This window comes from Oncorhynchus mykiss, chromosome 7, assembly GCF_057628025.1.
Source record: "Oncorhynchus mykiss isolate SJ-2025 chromosome 7, ASM5762802v1, whole genome shotgun sequence".
Taxonomy (NCBI): Eukaryota; Metazoa; Chordata; class Actinopteri; order Salmoniformes; family Salmonidae; genus Oncorhynchus; species Oncorhynchus mykiss.
The window spans coordinates 26,627,913-26,643,519 of record NC_143028.1 but is presented as its reverse complement, the minus strand read 5'-3'; the positions used below and the strand labels follow the sequence as shown (position 1 = coordinate 26,643,519).

The window sequence follows — 15,607 nt, the reverse complement described above, 5'->3', positions numbered from 1 at the left end:
TAAACTGGTTATTATCAAACACTTTCACAAAGTGAAATCAAATCCAAACTTGAGTGGTACCCTTCTGCCAGAGGTAAATTGTATCCGAACTAAACTGAATGCCTGCGAGAGCATTGCATCTAATGAGGTGAAGTGCCTCACTCTTTCCCATATTCCCCTTCGCTGCATGCTACCCTGCTCTCCACTCAACCAGCGCAGCCCTATACCCTGTGACATTATCCACAAGAGACAGCACAGGGCTTCCAGTGCATTGAACGGCTCCGTATCTCTCCTTCCTTCCTCTCGACAGGGGGTTATGGGATAAGAGAGACAGACAGTGAGAAAGATAAAAGAGAGAGAGAGACAGAGAGAGAGAGGGAGAGTGGGAGGCTAACAAACATAAAGACAGGGAGAGAGAGAGAGGCAGAAGAGGAGTAAAGCAGAGGAGTGGGTAGTAATCCTCGTCTGAGCATGGGAGACCACCCGTGAAGGTACCCAGCCATGCGTAGCAGCAGCAGACCCAGTCCCCCATTAGAGGGTGTTGCTCAGTGTGTGTTCCCATGTAATCAACTAAGCCAGATTACCAGGCCACATTTAGCTCCTCCATGGTTGGAAAGACTGCAGACTGTAGACAGAAACTGAAGAATTACAGATGCATTGAGGTCATACTCAGGGAGAGTTTACTCTATGACTAAAGAGAAATGAGGTAATAGTTGACTTGTATGGTGTCCATAATAAGCCAGTCTTAGAAGGAGTTGCTAAGGCTGTCCTAATATGGACACCGTAATACTGCAGGTTATGAAAGTCCACGTAACGGTTTAGAGCTAAGGCCAGGCATTTTGGCCTGACTATGTGACCCGCGGGAAAAACTGGGCCCAAGGTATAATGATGAAATTAACGTTAATACCACCGGTAGGGTGACATGGAGAGCGTTCAAACGTCCTAACTGTGCTATCATCATGGGGTTTAAATCTGCTGTTCTAATCCATCATAACGTTTTTGGGAAAAGTATTTTGTCAATCTTTGCCAGTTCCTTATGGAAGAATAATGGTCTGCTCTCTAAAGCAAAGTATTGTCTCTCAAACTTTTTCGCGGGGCCATTACAATATGCATTGTGCTTGCATTCTTGGGAGTAAATGACTCATCTATCATCGGGCTCCTATTCATCTCCGGGACATGGTATCTCGGGAAGGTGCAGGATGATCATAAAGCATTGCTTTCCCTCCCTTCCATTAATAAAGGTGCACTACTTCATTTCTTTTGGTACGTGCAAAGGCCTGTGTCAGCACAACCCTATCAGCAGCATGTTCTCACCGCCACTCCTCATTGGCTGGGGCCATTTGAACTGTGCCGCGGCACCGCCCATCAGAAAGATGAGTGATTTCTGGCACAGTGCGTAATTATGAAAATGTGCCATCCAGGTAAGTCATCATTACAAATGGTACAGTGAACACGTGCTAACAGGGAACAGGTGATGCAATGTTTACAGGGTTGGTGAGAGCAAAGACGGCACATGCTGTTGTTTTGCTTTGGTTGTGCATGGCGAATGTATCTGGTGTGATAAAAGTAGCCAGATAAGGCAAATAGATAAGGCAAAAATTCCCACTTAAGAGGACAAGAGAGAGGAAAGGGCCAAGTGACTGTTGTCGTCTACCACCACTGTTGTCGGGTGTTGCATCCTTGCATCCTCTCTGGGAGGTATCCGGCCATGGGGTTAATGGGGTTAACTTCCATTTTTAGGTTTTGATATTTTTTCAGCATGGGCAAACCACACAACGGCTATCAGTGCGTGTTTCGGGTGCATTCAGGGGAAAAATCAGGGGAGACCAAGGTCCTGTTTGCCCTCGTCTTTATCACCTGGCACACTGCGGGGAGTTTCTGATAACACGGTCATTAACATGTCATAATAATAAAAGCTGACATAACTTGTCATAACCTGTCATAATATGGTCATAACACTGTCATGACCCATATATTTACACCTGTTGTGACATATATTGCATTATTTTAAAGCTGGTTATGACATAATAGTTTTTTCCCTGCCAAGAAGTTTCCTTTTCGTTTGAAATGTTGTCTCTTAAAACCTTTGTTTTGTTGTAATGAAAAGTACATTACATAAACATACTGTTGACACGTAGGCTATGGTGTAATGGAATGTTTTGCCTTGTGTGGTAGGTTTTGTGGGTTTTGACACTTATGTAGGTGTCATAACCAGCCATAAAATAAAATAATTATGTTTTAAAAACAACAGGTCTAAATATATGTGCCATGACAGTGTTATGACCATTTTATAACTTGTCATATTATAATATAACCATAGCCAGATAACGTGTTAAAGTGTTACTGAGTTGGTAAATTGGGGATATTCCGTAAAGCTTTAACAATCTCAAGTTATCAGATCAAGCCCCAGTTGGCACAGGAAGCAAGATAGAGGTAAAAGGGGAGGAAAACATATACCAGAAAAGGAATTGGTAGCTGTGAGACAACAATGACCTAAATCTGTTTTTCCCCTTGCACTTGCAAAAAAAGAAGAGAGTGATCGAGAAAATTGAGGAGATGCACGCTGAAACGTCATTAGACAAGACTACCAGCTTCCCAGTATCATTATCACCACAAGCCTATTTTCAGCTCTCTGAATTCTACGGAGGCACACCGATAGACCCCACTGCTTTCATGTGCAGCACACTGAAGGGAGCGCCTCGCCACCCAGGAGTGGGCCCTCAGAGTGCTCTGCTGATTAAATCAATTTATTTTATGATTTTTCCAGGGACTGTCTCCCTCCATCTTTAATGAGAGCTGATAACAGCTTGAGGATCTTAGAGGGGGTAATTTAAGGTAGTGGAACAACACGCCACCAGGAATTGTACTATCTCTGGTATATCTCTCTAAAAGCAGCATGTTCTGAATTGGTATAATAGCATACCTTGAGCCCCACTTTTTGAATGTGCTGGAATCAGCATTCGATAGGCTATGCATTGTTATTTATATCGGTAGTGCTATGATTTGACCTTTGTGGAGGAAACATGGAGTCTTATCTGCATTATAGGGTGATTGGATATGTATTTGGGGGAACGGATTGTATTGTATTCAGTATATGCGCCCCTCGGCTAATGCCTTTGTTGCCTGTGATGTTACTTTCCAGTGCATGCCCACAAAGAATGCTTTAATCAAAAGGCAAGGCAACACAAAGGCCAGGGAGAAAAATATATCTGAGTGAGGTTATACAATGATATAGTGAAAGAGAGGTAGAGAAAGCAGAGAAAAAAGCATCCACTTGTATTCAAAAGGAGTGAGGTCCAGGTAGAGGCAATGAAATGCGTATCCCAGGGGGGATGACTCCCCCACAGGAACCATGGGAATGAATCCTCCATTCCTACTGCTCAAAGGAAACCCACCGCTGTGAACACCTGACCTGCAATCCCACAAACACACACGTGCTTGCACACATGTGTGCACGCACACATTCACATGAAAAAATACTACAGTTTACTATAGAATACAACAGTACTTACTATAGCATTCTGTAGTAAACTGTAGCATACTGTAGAATACTATACTGCACACTGTAGTATCCCTTGATCATTTTTAGTATTTACTATAACATTTTGTTGTATACTGTAGAATACTACAGTAATGTCTGCATAAACAGTGCAGTTCGCAAAAACACTACAGTTTTTAACTTTAGTAATATCCACTCTCACTCAGATATATTTTCCCCCCTGGCCTTCATGTTGCCTTGTCTTTTGATTAAAGCAAGGGCTTGTCAGTAGCATTTCACGGTAAGGTATACACTTGTTGTATTCAGCGCATGTGACAAATAAAGTTTGATTTGATTATTTAATTTGCATATACCCTGCCTATTCCCCTCCCCATATCCCAATATGTAAGGGAGGAATCTGCATGCCAAATATACGCTGTGTGCATTATTGTGTTCCCTACAGGTTATAGAAAACAATAGAGGATCTGTTCAGATCCCAGTCCTACCCACCCACAGGTTATGGAAAATGTGTAGTTTTCCTCAAGGAGAAAGCTTCTATGTCAAAGATAATCAAACAAAAGAACTACAGTAAATACTACAGTAATGTCTGCAAAAACACTACAGTAAATACTACAGTATACTACAGTCTGTAAAAACACTACAGTAAATACTACAGTTGGCAAAAATACTAAAGTAAATACTACCAGTGGGGAACCATCAGTACCTTCTAGGCCAGAAAAGGCCTAAGGATTTATAAAACATATATATTTCTGTAATTCAATTTATATTTAATATCTATATAATCTGTACAATAATTGTAATCATTTTCAGATTTCATGTCTTAATTTTGTGTTGGAAAGAAAAGGGTTAATACTGGGCAGAAAAATCTAGCTTGCTCAGCCAGCCAATGGCTAGGCCTTAAGAAGCTGGGCAGAATGTTACGGTTTTCTTCTGGTGAAAGAGAGGAGGACCAAAATGCAGCGTGGTTATCTTTATACATCTTTAATGAAAGATAAAATATGAACAATATACAAAACAAGAAACGTGAAAAACCGAAACAGCCCTATCTAGTTCAACAAACACTGAGACAGGAACAATCACCGACAAAATACCTAAAGAATATGGCTGCCTAAATATGGTTCCCAATCAGAGACAACGATAAACACCTGCCTCTGATTGAGAACCACTCTAGGCAACCATAGACTTTCCTAGACAACTCTACTAAACACAACCTCATAAATCTAATAAATCTAATAGACACATAAATCACCCATGTCACACCCTGGCCTGACCAAAATAATAAAGAAAACACAAAATACTAAGGCCAGGGCGTGACCATTCAACTGTATTAGAGCAGAATTTTGGAGTGACAGTGGAATGAACCAATAACCTTTTGACTTGCAATGGGTGGGACCATTTAAAGAAAAGTGATGGGTCTAGGCCTTCTCGAAGAGCGCAAGAGGTAATGAATTCATAACACAGAATAACAAAGCTGATAAACAGCCAATACAGTAGGTGGCGTCAATACACTAATAGGTTGCAGTCTTCCATAACACTTTGAAGAAGAAGAAGAAGAGAGAAGAAGAGGAAATAATCAGTAGTTTTCAACGTGAATGCTATCAACTTTAGCTAGCATGTGTTGTAGTAGTGTGGCAATGTTAGCTAGCGTGTGTTGTAGTAGTGTGGCAATGTTAGCTAGCGTGGGTTGTAGTAGTGTGGCAATGTTAGCTAGCGTGTGTTGTAGTAGTGTGGCAATGTTAGCTAGCGTGGGTTGTAGTAGTGTGGCAATGTTAGCTAGCGTGGGTTGTAGTAGTGTGGCAATGTTAGCTAGCGTGTGTTGTAGTAGTGTGGCAATGTTAGCTAGCGTGGGTTGTAGTAGTGTGGCAATGTTAGCTAGCGTGGCTTGTAGTAGTGTGGCAATGTTAGCTAGCGTGTGTTGTAGTAGTGTGAAAATGGCAATGGCGGCTGCAGCAGCTGTTTCAACTTCAAGGTGAATGTTGTTGCTAATTTGTTAGCATCACCCTTTTCAAGATTAACTTTCAAACTTTGTTTACAAATGATCATAATCTGGTGAGTGACTGCTTTTTGTTGCAGCGTTTAGCTATCTCTTTGAAAATAATGACTGTGAAACATTGTTGCATTTCAAATTTAGATCAACGATTAGTGTGATGAACATTATAAAATATATTTGCAATAGGAAATAATAGCCGGTTTGTTCATTTCATTTTGGACATGGTATGATTACATGGAGCCTACTGGAGTGAATGGGCTGCTTATTCTTTAACATAATTTGTTGTTGTGTGTGACTGCTGTCGCCTGTCAATCAACCGTCTCTATGTGTTTGACCACACTTTTGTCTCCTTCAGCACCATGGAGTGCACAGGTATTACAGTTACTGTCCTTTCAGCACTGTGAGCCTGTCACCTTTGATGTGACACTGTTGTTGTTGCTATTGGTGATAGTGTGATAGTGTTGGCTATCATAAATTGTGTAAACGGTGCAATATTTTATGCTGTGTGTCTGCCATGTTGTATCCATGCCGGTTCTGTCTCTGTGTGTGCGGCAGCCAGAAGCGTGGCCAGGCCCGTTTGATTCTGGCACGCCCTGACCATAGAGAGCTGTTAATTGTCTATGTTGGTAGGGTCGGGGTGTGATTTTAGGGTGGGTTATCTAGAGGAATTGTATTTCTATGGTGGCCTGATATGGTTCCCAATCAGAGGCAGCTGTTTATCGTTGTCTCTGATTGGGGATGATATTTCGGTAGCCTTTTTCCCATTGTGCTTTGTGGGATATTGTCTAGATATAGTTGTCAGTGAGCATTATTATTAGCCTCACGGTTCGTTTGTTCATTTTGTTCTTTGAAGTTTTAATTTCCAAAATAAAGGATGGAAACATACCACGCTGCATCTTGGACCAATCATTATGACGAGCGTGACGGATTCATTCATGATGTCATCAAAATAACTAGAACTAGAATGGTCCGAATACAGAAGATCTAATGTTGGGCACATTAAGTGATGCTATGTTTTCTGTTATTTTCTAGATTTTTTTGTTTGATAGAATGTATTGGAAGATTTTTGGTCCCGCTGAAGGCCTAGGTCCTATAGTCACTATTCGCCACTGAATACTACAATGTATTACAGTCTGCAAAAACACTACTGTAATTACTATAGTATAGTAATTATTGGCAGGTAGCCTAACTGTTAGAGCATTGGGCCGGTAACCAAAAGATTGCTAGTTCGATTCCCTGAGGTGACAAGGTGAAAAATCTGACGCTCTGCCCTTGAGCATGGCAGTTAACCCCACACAACAACAACAGGTGCCCAAAGTGGCAGCCCCCTGTATCTCTCTGATTCAGAGGGGTTGGATTAAAAGCAGAAGTGTTTCAGTTGGACCTTGTGTGCAATTGACGATAAAAAATAAATGTAATCCTTTAATCCTTTTTAATACAAGATTTCACCGATAGACATGGTCGCTTGGTTCCTGGCTCCTAATTTTCACAAATATTTCGCTACACCCATAACATCTGATAAATTTGTGTATGCGACCAATAACATTTTATTTGAATATAGTACTTTTTTACTACAGTATTTAAACTATAGCAAACTCAAAATACTACAGTATACTACAGCAATGTCCGCAAAAACACTACAGTGAATACTATAGTACTTATTCATGTGGTGTACATGCGTGCACACGCACACTCCCACACACGCCAAACACTCCCACACACGCCAAACCCATCTCTGTCCACACATCCAAACACATCCGCACACAGTCACTCTCTACTCCCAGAAGACAAATAATATAGACCTACTCCCTCTTGGCACAAGGGTGAAAACATACAGGCTGAAAAATATATGAGCTGTTTTGAAGTAGTTACTGTGTGGTCAGGACTGCTGCACACACACACACACACACACACACACACACAAATAAATAAACTGGCACACACTGTTTGAAGTGCTAACTCTTGGGCTGGCTGCTTATCTCCCCTGAAGTATTTTGGCTCTCTAATCCATCTCTGTAACTCAGCCTCTTCACAGGCTGCTTCCTGCTTCAGCGCGCCGCAGCACAGCCCCAAATCCTCTGGTAATGCGGTCTTCCTGGGCTGTCTCCTTGGAGATAACGTAGGCCTCCCCATTTCACCATCACACCATGACAGCTTCACTCTTTCTCTTTTGCTTCCCTAGCCACCCCCACCATCACAGTTTTAGTGGGAGCCCACCTCTGGCCCCACCTCTAGTGGCCCTCTACTTCTCTGTAGGGGCCCCGATATACTCACAGATTGATGATCTGGTCAGCTGCACCAGATAAGCAATGGTGGACTCACAGGGAGGTACTGAGTGCACGAACCAAGGGAGGAATTATATCATGTTTTTTACTTACTTCACTGAGCCAGGGAGGGAGAGAGAGGGAGAGCGAGAGAGAGAGAGAGGAAGAGAGAGAGAGAGAGAGAGAGAGAGAGAGAGAGAGAGAGAGATGGGAGAGAGAGCGAGAGAGAGTGAGATGGGAGAGAGAGAGAGAGAGAGAGAGAGAGAGAGAGAGAGTGAGATGGGAGAGAGAGAGAGAGAGAGAAAGCAAGAAGCGGGGGGGAGTGTGAAACACCGAGTGAGTGAGAGAGAGTGAGATGGATAGAGAGAGAATCTACGGAGCTTCTTACTGTCAGCTAAATGAGCGCCCATCAAGCCGCAGTCCAAGTGAATTTGGTTGATGCCATTTATATATTGTCGCAAGTCACAACTTCACAGGAGAGCCATTTGAACGGTTTTAATTTTTTTTAAAGCAAAATGCATTTTTGAGCAGAAATGCCTTCTGGAACATGTGAACTTTCATGTGCCTTAATAACAAACATGTATGCCATCTGTAAATACGAATAAAATTGTTAAATTACAAGCCTTGTTAGTTAAGCCACAGAAAAAGTGAGCAACCTTCCCACAAGCCATAATTGGTTGAGATAATGAGTGGGCAGTACATGCCGAGTTCTGTCTATTTGAACTGGTCAGTGAGAGTTGGTAACCCTGTCGAACGCGGCTTTAATTTTTTTTTTATTGTGTAGTAGAGTTGCATAAGTGTTGCTCTCCACTTCTGGAGGATTGAGATTTGTAATCAGTGGAATTAGAATAGGATAGCTAAAGAGATAGGGAAAACACCTTTCTCCAGATCACATCTTCAAACTAAAGGCAACCGTGGCATGGCATCCGTGACAGGGAGACGCGTCCATCATGCATGATGATGCATACAGGTAGGGCCACTAGGTGGCAGGGTAGCCTAGTGGTTAGAGCGTTGGACTAGTAACCGGAAGGTTGTAACTTCAAACCGAGCTGACAAGGTACAAATCTGTTTTTCTGCCCCTGAACAGGCAGTTAACCCACTGTTCCTAGGCCGCCATTGAAAATAAGAATTTGTTCTTAGCTGACTTGCCTTGTTAAATAAAGGTAAAATAAAAATAAATAAAACAGGTAAGATTGTCTAGCTAGCACATTTTCAGATATTACACATTTCTAATTTTAACAGAAAGTGGTTTTATTTCAAGCTAAAGTGTACTGTTAGCTAGCTAGCTAACATTAGCTGGCTGGCTCCCTGGCTAACATTACTTGTATGACATTAGTAGTATCCCAGAACCGTTTGCTTTGCTAGTTAGAGCCTAATGTTAGCTAGCTAACATTGAACCTGCATAGTTAGCTCCCAGCAGATTCATGCAGGGTAGTAACGACATGATTTGGCACTATGTTCATTGTTGTTTAGGCTGGCTCGTTAGCTAACGTTGCGTGTGTGATCTCACATGTTGTTTACCTAGCTAGTTAGCTACATGTCTTAAGCTAAAGTGTACTGTTAGCTAGCTAGCTAACGTTAGCTGGCTGGCTCCCTAGCTAATGTTATGTGTATGATGTTATTATTCATATCCCAGAGCCGTTTGCTTTGCCGGTTAGAGCCTAACGTTAGCAAGCTAACAATGAACCTGGTAGGTTAGCTCCCAACAGATTCATGCAGGGTAGTAACGACATGATTTGGCACTGTGTTCATTGTTGTTTAACAAGCTAACGCTAGCTGGCTGGCTCATTAGTGTTCCAACAGGTATATTTCACTGGTGATCCCCAAAGCCAAAACCTCCTTTGGCCGCCTTTCCTTCCAGTTCTCTGCTGCCAATGACTGGAACGAATTGCCAAAAGCACTGAAGTTGGAGACTTATATCTCCCTCACTAACTTTAAGCGTCAGCTGTCAGAGCAGCTTACAGATTGCTGCAGCACACCTGTAAATAGCCCATCCAACCAACCAACCAACTACCTACCTCATCTCCATATTTGTTTTTCTTCTCTTTTGCACACCAGTATTTCTACTAGCTCATCCTTATCTGTACATCTATCACTCCAGTGTTAATTGCTAAATTGTGAATACTTCGACACTATTGGCCTATTTACTGCCTTACCTCCTTACTTGATTTGCACACACTGTATACATATTTTTCTATTGTGTTATTGACTGTACGTTTGTTTATTCCATGTGTAACTCTTGTTGTTTTTGTCGCACTGCTTTGCTTTATCTTGGCCGGGTCGCAGTTGTAAATGAGAACTTGTTCTCTACTGGCCTACCTGGTAAAATAAAGGCGCTAACGTTACGTGATGTGTGTGATCTTACACATTGTTTACCTAGCTAGGTGAATTTTTTACCTAGCTAGCTACATGTCTTAAGGTAAAGTGTACAGTCAGTAAACGTCGTCAAAAAAGCTTAATGAAATTGTTGCCAGCAGGGCTGGTTAGGCTGTTTTCATGTTATCCAGAGGTAAAAAAATCATTGGCCAGAGCGTCAAGTGTGCGCTCTGAACGCGCCGAGAGCGAAACGAGATGGGTGGGGCCAAAGCTTAAGAGGGTGTGAACGCTGTTGAATGGGTGTAGACAAAGAGGAGCTCTTCACTCGATACCAAGATATTCAAAGGCCATTTTCTCAAAAGTGAGTTTACAAGTTGATCAACTTTCAAAGCTGAATTTCTCCCCCATTGCTCATCAAAAATCTCTCAATCGCACACAAATCATCAAGGAACCCACCAGGTACAACCCTAAATCTGTAAACAAGGGCACCCTCATAGACGTTATCTTGACCAACTGGCCCTCCAAATACACCTCCGCTGTCTTCAATCAGGATCTCAGCGATCACTCCTTCATTGCCTGTATCTGCTACGGGCCCGCAGTCAAACGACCACTCCTCATCACTGTCAAATGCTCCCTAAAACACTTCTGCGAGCAGGCCTTTCAAATCGACCTGGCCCGGGTATCCTGGAAGGATATTGACCTCATCCCGCACATCCCGCACTGAGGCTAGGTAACACGGTCACCACTGATAAATCCATGATAATCAAAAACTTCAACAAGCATTTCTCAACAGCTGGCCATGCCTTACTCCTGGCTACTCTAACCTCGGCCAACAGCCCCCCCCCCCCCCCCCCCCCCCGCAGCTACTCGCCCAAGCCTCCCCAGCTTCTCCTTAACCCAAATCCAGATAGCAGATGTTCTGAAAGAGCTGCAAAACCTGGACCAGTACAAATCAGCTGGTCTTGACAATCTGGATCCTCTATTTCTGAAACTATCCGCCGCCATTGTCCCAACCCCTACTACCAGCCTGTTCAACCTCTCTTTCATATCGTCTGAAATCCCCAAGGTTTGGAAAGCTGCCGCAGTCATCCCCCTCTTCAAAGGGGGAGACACCCTGGACCCAAACTGTTACAGACCTATATCCATCCTGCCCTGCCTATCTAAGGTCTTCGAAAGCCTAGTCAACAAACAGATCACTGACCATCTCGAATCCCACCGTACCTTCTCCGCTGTGCAATCTGGTTTCCGAGCCGGTCGCGGGTGCACCTCAGCCACTCTCAAGGTACTAAACGATATCATAACCGCCATCGATAAAAGACAGTACTGTGCAGCCGTCTTCATCGACCTGGCCAAGGCTTTCGACTCTGTCAATCACGATATTCTTATCGGCAGACTCAGTAGCCTTGGTTTTTCTAATGACTGCCTTGCCTGGTTCAACAACTACTTTGCAGACAGAGTTCACTGTGTCAAATCGGAGGGCATGTTGTCCGGTCCTCTGGCAGTCTCTATGGGGGTGCCACAGGGTTCAATTCTCGGGCCGAATCTTTTCTCTGTATATATCAATGGTATTGCTCTTGCTGCGGGAGATTCCCTGATCCACCGCTATGCAGACGACACCATTCTGTATACTTCTGGCCCTTCCTTGGACACTGTGCTATCAAACCTCCAAACGAGCTTCAATGCCATACAACACTACTTCCGTGGCCTCCAACTGCTCTTAAACGCTAGTAAAACCAAATGCATGCTTTTCAACCGTTCGCTGCCTGCACCCGCACACCCAACTAGCATCAACACCCTGGATGGTTCCAACCTAGAATATGTGGACATCTATAAGTACCTAGGTGTCTGGCTAGACTGTAAACTCTCCTTCCAGACTCATATCAAACATCTCCAATCTAAAATCAAATCTAGAATCTATTCCGCAACAAAGCCTCCTTTACTCACGCCGCCAAACTTACCCTAGTAAAACTGACTATCCTACCGATCCTCGACTTCGGCAATGTCATCTACAAAATAGCTTCCAATACTCTACTCAGCAAACTGGATGCAGTTTATCACAGTGCCATCCGTTTTGTTACTAAAGCACCTTATACCACCCACCACTGCGACCTGTATGCTCTAGTCGGCTGGTCCTCGCTACATATTCGTCGCCAGACCCACTGGCTCCAGGTCATCTACAAGTCCATGCTAGGTAAAGCTCCGCCTTATCTCAGTTCACTGTTCATGATGGCAACACCCACCCGTAGCACGCGCTCCAGCAGGTGTATCTCACTGATCATCCCTAAAGCCAACACCTCATTTGGCCGCCTTTCGTTCCAGTTCTCTGCTGCCTGTGACTGGAACGAATTGCAAAAATCACTGAAGTTGGAGACTTTTATCTCCCTCACCAACTTTAAACATCTGCTATCTGAGTAGCTAACCGATCGCTGCAGCTGTACATAGTCCATCGGTAAATAGCCCACCCAATTTACCTACCTCATCCCCATACTGTTTTTATTTATTTACTTTTCTGCTCTTTTGCACACCAGTATCTCTACCTGCACACTACCATCTGATCATTTATCACTCCAGTGTTAATCTGCTAAATTGTAATTATTTGCCTACCTCCTCATGCCTTTTGCACACAATGTATATACTATTTTTTATTTTTTTTTCTATTGTGTTATTGACTTGTTTATTGTTTACTCCATGTGTAACTCTGTGTTGTTGTCTGTTCACAATGCTATGCTTTATCTTGGCCAGGTCGCAGTTGTAAATGAGAACTTGTTCTCAACTATCCTACCTGGTTAAATAAAGTTGAAATAAAAAAATAAAAAATGCAGTGTCTGATATACCATTTTGTAGCTCTGAGTCTCTACTTTTATCCAATGTAAAAAAAAAACATTTCAAAGTTTGCTACATAAGACCATATGCAGGTGGTGAGTCACATATTTTAAACAACTATCTTCAGCTACTATGGAATGCAGCACCAGAAAAGTATCTAGTGTACAAGAGGGGTATGTTGGAGTCATAGAATTAGGAATTAGAATACTCATAGTAATCATTAGTAATGCACAGTAATAGGATCTCTATGGTTGGAGTACTGAAAGGTTATGATGTCATAGTGTCTTGACATATCACATGCTGTAGATCTCTACCATCACCTCTCTGCAGATGGGGGGAGGTAACTGTCAAGGTCTGCAACAAACCCTTCTCCTTGCCTGCGTCCCACATGGCACCCTATTCCCTTTAAAGTGCAATGCTTTTGACGAGGGCCAATAGGGACTTCTCCACTACCTATTAATAAATTAGTCATGGCTCCACTGAATTATTCTCTCTTATGCCTCCACTGCCCTCTTCACATGAAAGATGACTTAACTGACTGACCTGGTGCTGGATATTCAACTACAGGAGAGCGCCTTGGGGGAGCCCAGAGGACATGGTTAGGGAGACAGGTGGAACGTGTCACGTACAGTGCCTGACACACACGCGCACACATATGAAATAACGACACATACACACACATGTGCATGCAAACACGGCACACACAGATGTGCAAAGACACACACACACAGGTCATTATGATTGTGCTGAGCATTGGTGTGAAAGGACGATAGCTCGGCACTTCAAGTGGTTGTCATACAGTCCATAATTGCAGTGTCCATATTATGACAGCATCTGTCAAGAGAATGGCTCAGTAGCTGTCATTACTGGTAAGTAAACGTTAGCATCATAGATATCACTGTCTCACACTTCACAGAAGTCATTCATGTTTGTCAGTTCATATGAGTTCAAGACTGATAATATGTTATTCCTATGTGATGACAGGTTCTTAAGACTCAGATAAAAAAGGCATTGCAGCTGCACCATTGATTAAAAAAGTCTTCTTTCATCCCTCTTGAATTGTTTTTAAATAGTAAATCCCCAGAGGATACATTTTTACTTTAAAATACAATGTTCTATAGTGTGACAGTTCCATGTATAGCCATGAAAAGGTGTAGCTTATATTGCATTTTTTTTAAATGCATGTATTGCATTAAATTGTGATGCAATGTCATTTAAACATATTTTAACCAAGTATGTGCTGGTTCAAAAGCTGGTTTGAAATGCATTTACAGGTTACAATCTAACACATTTGAATGAAAACGGAACATATTAAATGTTCATAATGGCTTGCCATGAGGCTGAGAGAAAAGGTCGCTGTCTTAGAACAAATGTCCTGCTATTATACACATTTTGCCATGAGGTTGAGAGAAAAAGTGGCAGTTTTAAAGCTAATGCCTTTCATATGCTATATTGGTTCCCGACCACTGGAGGAAACCCAACCCCTCAAAATTAAAAAAAATGAAATTGGCATGCATGAGAGCATCAGCTGTTCCGGGCGACTATGATCACGCTCTCCGTAGTCGATGTGAGGTCAACATACACAATTTGCATACCACCCAAACAGATCCACAGATGATGCCATCTGTATTGCACTCCACACTGCCCTTTCCCACCTGGACAAAAGGAACACCTATGTGAGAATGTTATTCATTGACTACAGCTCAGCGTTCAACAGCATAGTACCCTCAAAGTTCATCACTAAGCTAAGGAACATGGGACTAAACACCTCCCTCTGCAAATGGATCCTGGACTTCCTGACGGGATGTCCCCAGGTGGTGAGGGTAGGTAGCAACACATATGCCACGCTGATCCTCAACACTGGAGCTCCCCAGGGGTGCGTGCTCAGTCCCCTCCTGTACTCCCTGTTCACCCACGACTGCAAAGCCAGGCACGACACTAACACCATCATTAAGTTTGCAGACGACACAACAGTGGTAGGCCTGATCACCGACAACGACGAGACAGCCTATAGGGAGAAGGTCAGAGACCTGGCCGGGTGGTGCCAGAATAACAACCTATCCCTCAACGTAACCAAGACTAAGGACATGATTGTGGACTACAGGAAAAGCAGCACCGAGCCGTCATCGACAGGGTTGTAGTGGAGCAGGTTGAGAGCCTCAAGATCCTTGGTGCTCACGTCAACAACAAACTAGAATGGTCCAAACACACCAAGACAGTCCTGAAGAGGGCACAACAAAGCCTATTCCCCTTCAGGAAACTAAAAAGATTTGGCATGGGTCCTGAGATCCTCAAAAGGTTCTACAGCTGCAACATTGAGATCATCCTGATTGGTTGCATCACTGCTTGGTATGATAATTGCTCGGCCTCCGACCGCAAGGCACTTCAGAGGGTAGTGCGTACGGCGCAGTACATCACTGGGGCAAAGATGCCTGACATCCAGGACCTCTACACCAGGTGGTGTCCGAGGAAGGCCCTAAAAATTGTCAAAGACCCCAGCCACCCCAGTCATAGACTGTTCTCTCTACTACCGCATGGCAAGCGGTACCGGAGTGCCAAGTCTAGGACAAAAAGGCTTCTCAACAGTTTTTACACCCAAGCCATAACACTCCTGAACAGGTAACCAAATGGTTACCTGGACTATCTTCATTGTGTCCCACCACCTGCCAAACCTCCTTTACGCTACTGCTACTCTCTGTTAATCATTTATGCATAGTCACTTTAACCATACGTACA

The 15,607-nt window shown here is 43.2% G+C and overlaps 1 protein-coding gene across 12 annotated transcripts in view; it reads right to left on the bottom strand.

Moving 5' to 3' along the window:
* LOC110527653 (receptor-type tyrosine-protein phosphatase T) overlaps window positions 1-15,607 on the bottom strand; it is a 522,557-nt gene that overhangs the window by 293,579 nt on the left and 213,371 nt on the right. The window lies entirely within an intron of this gene.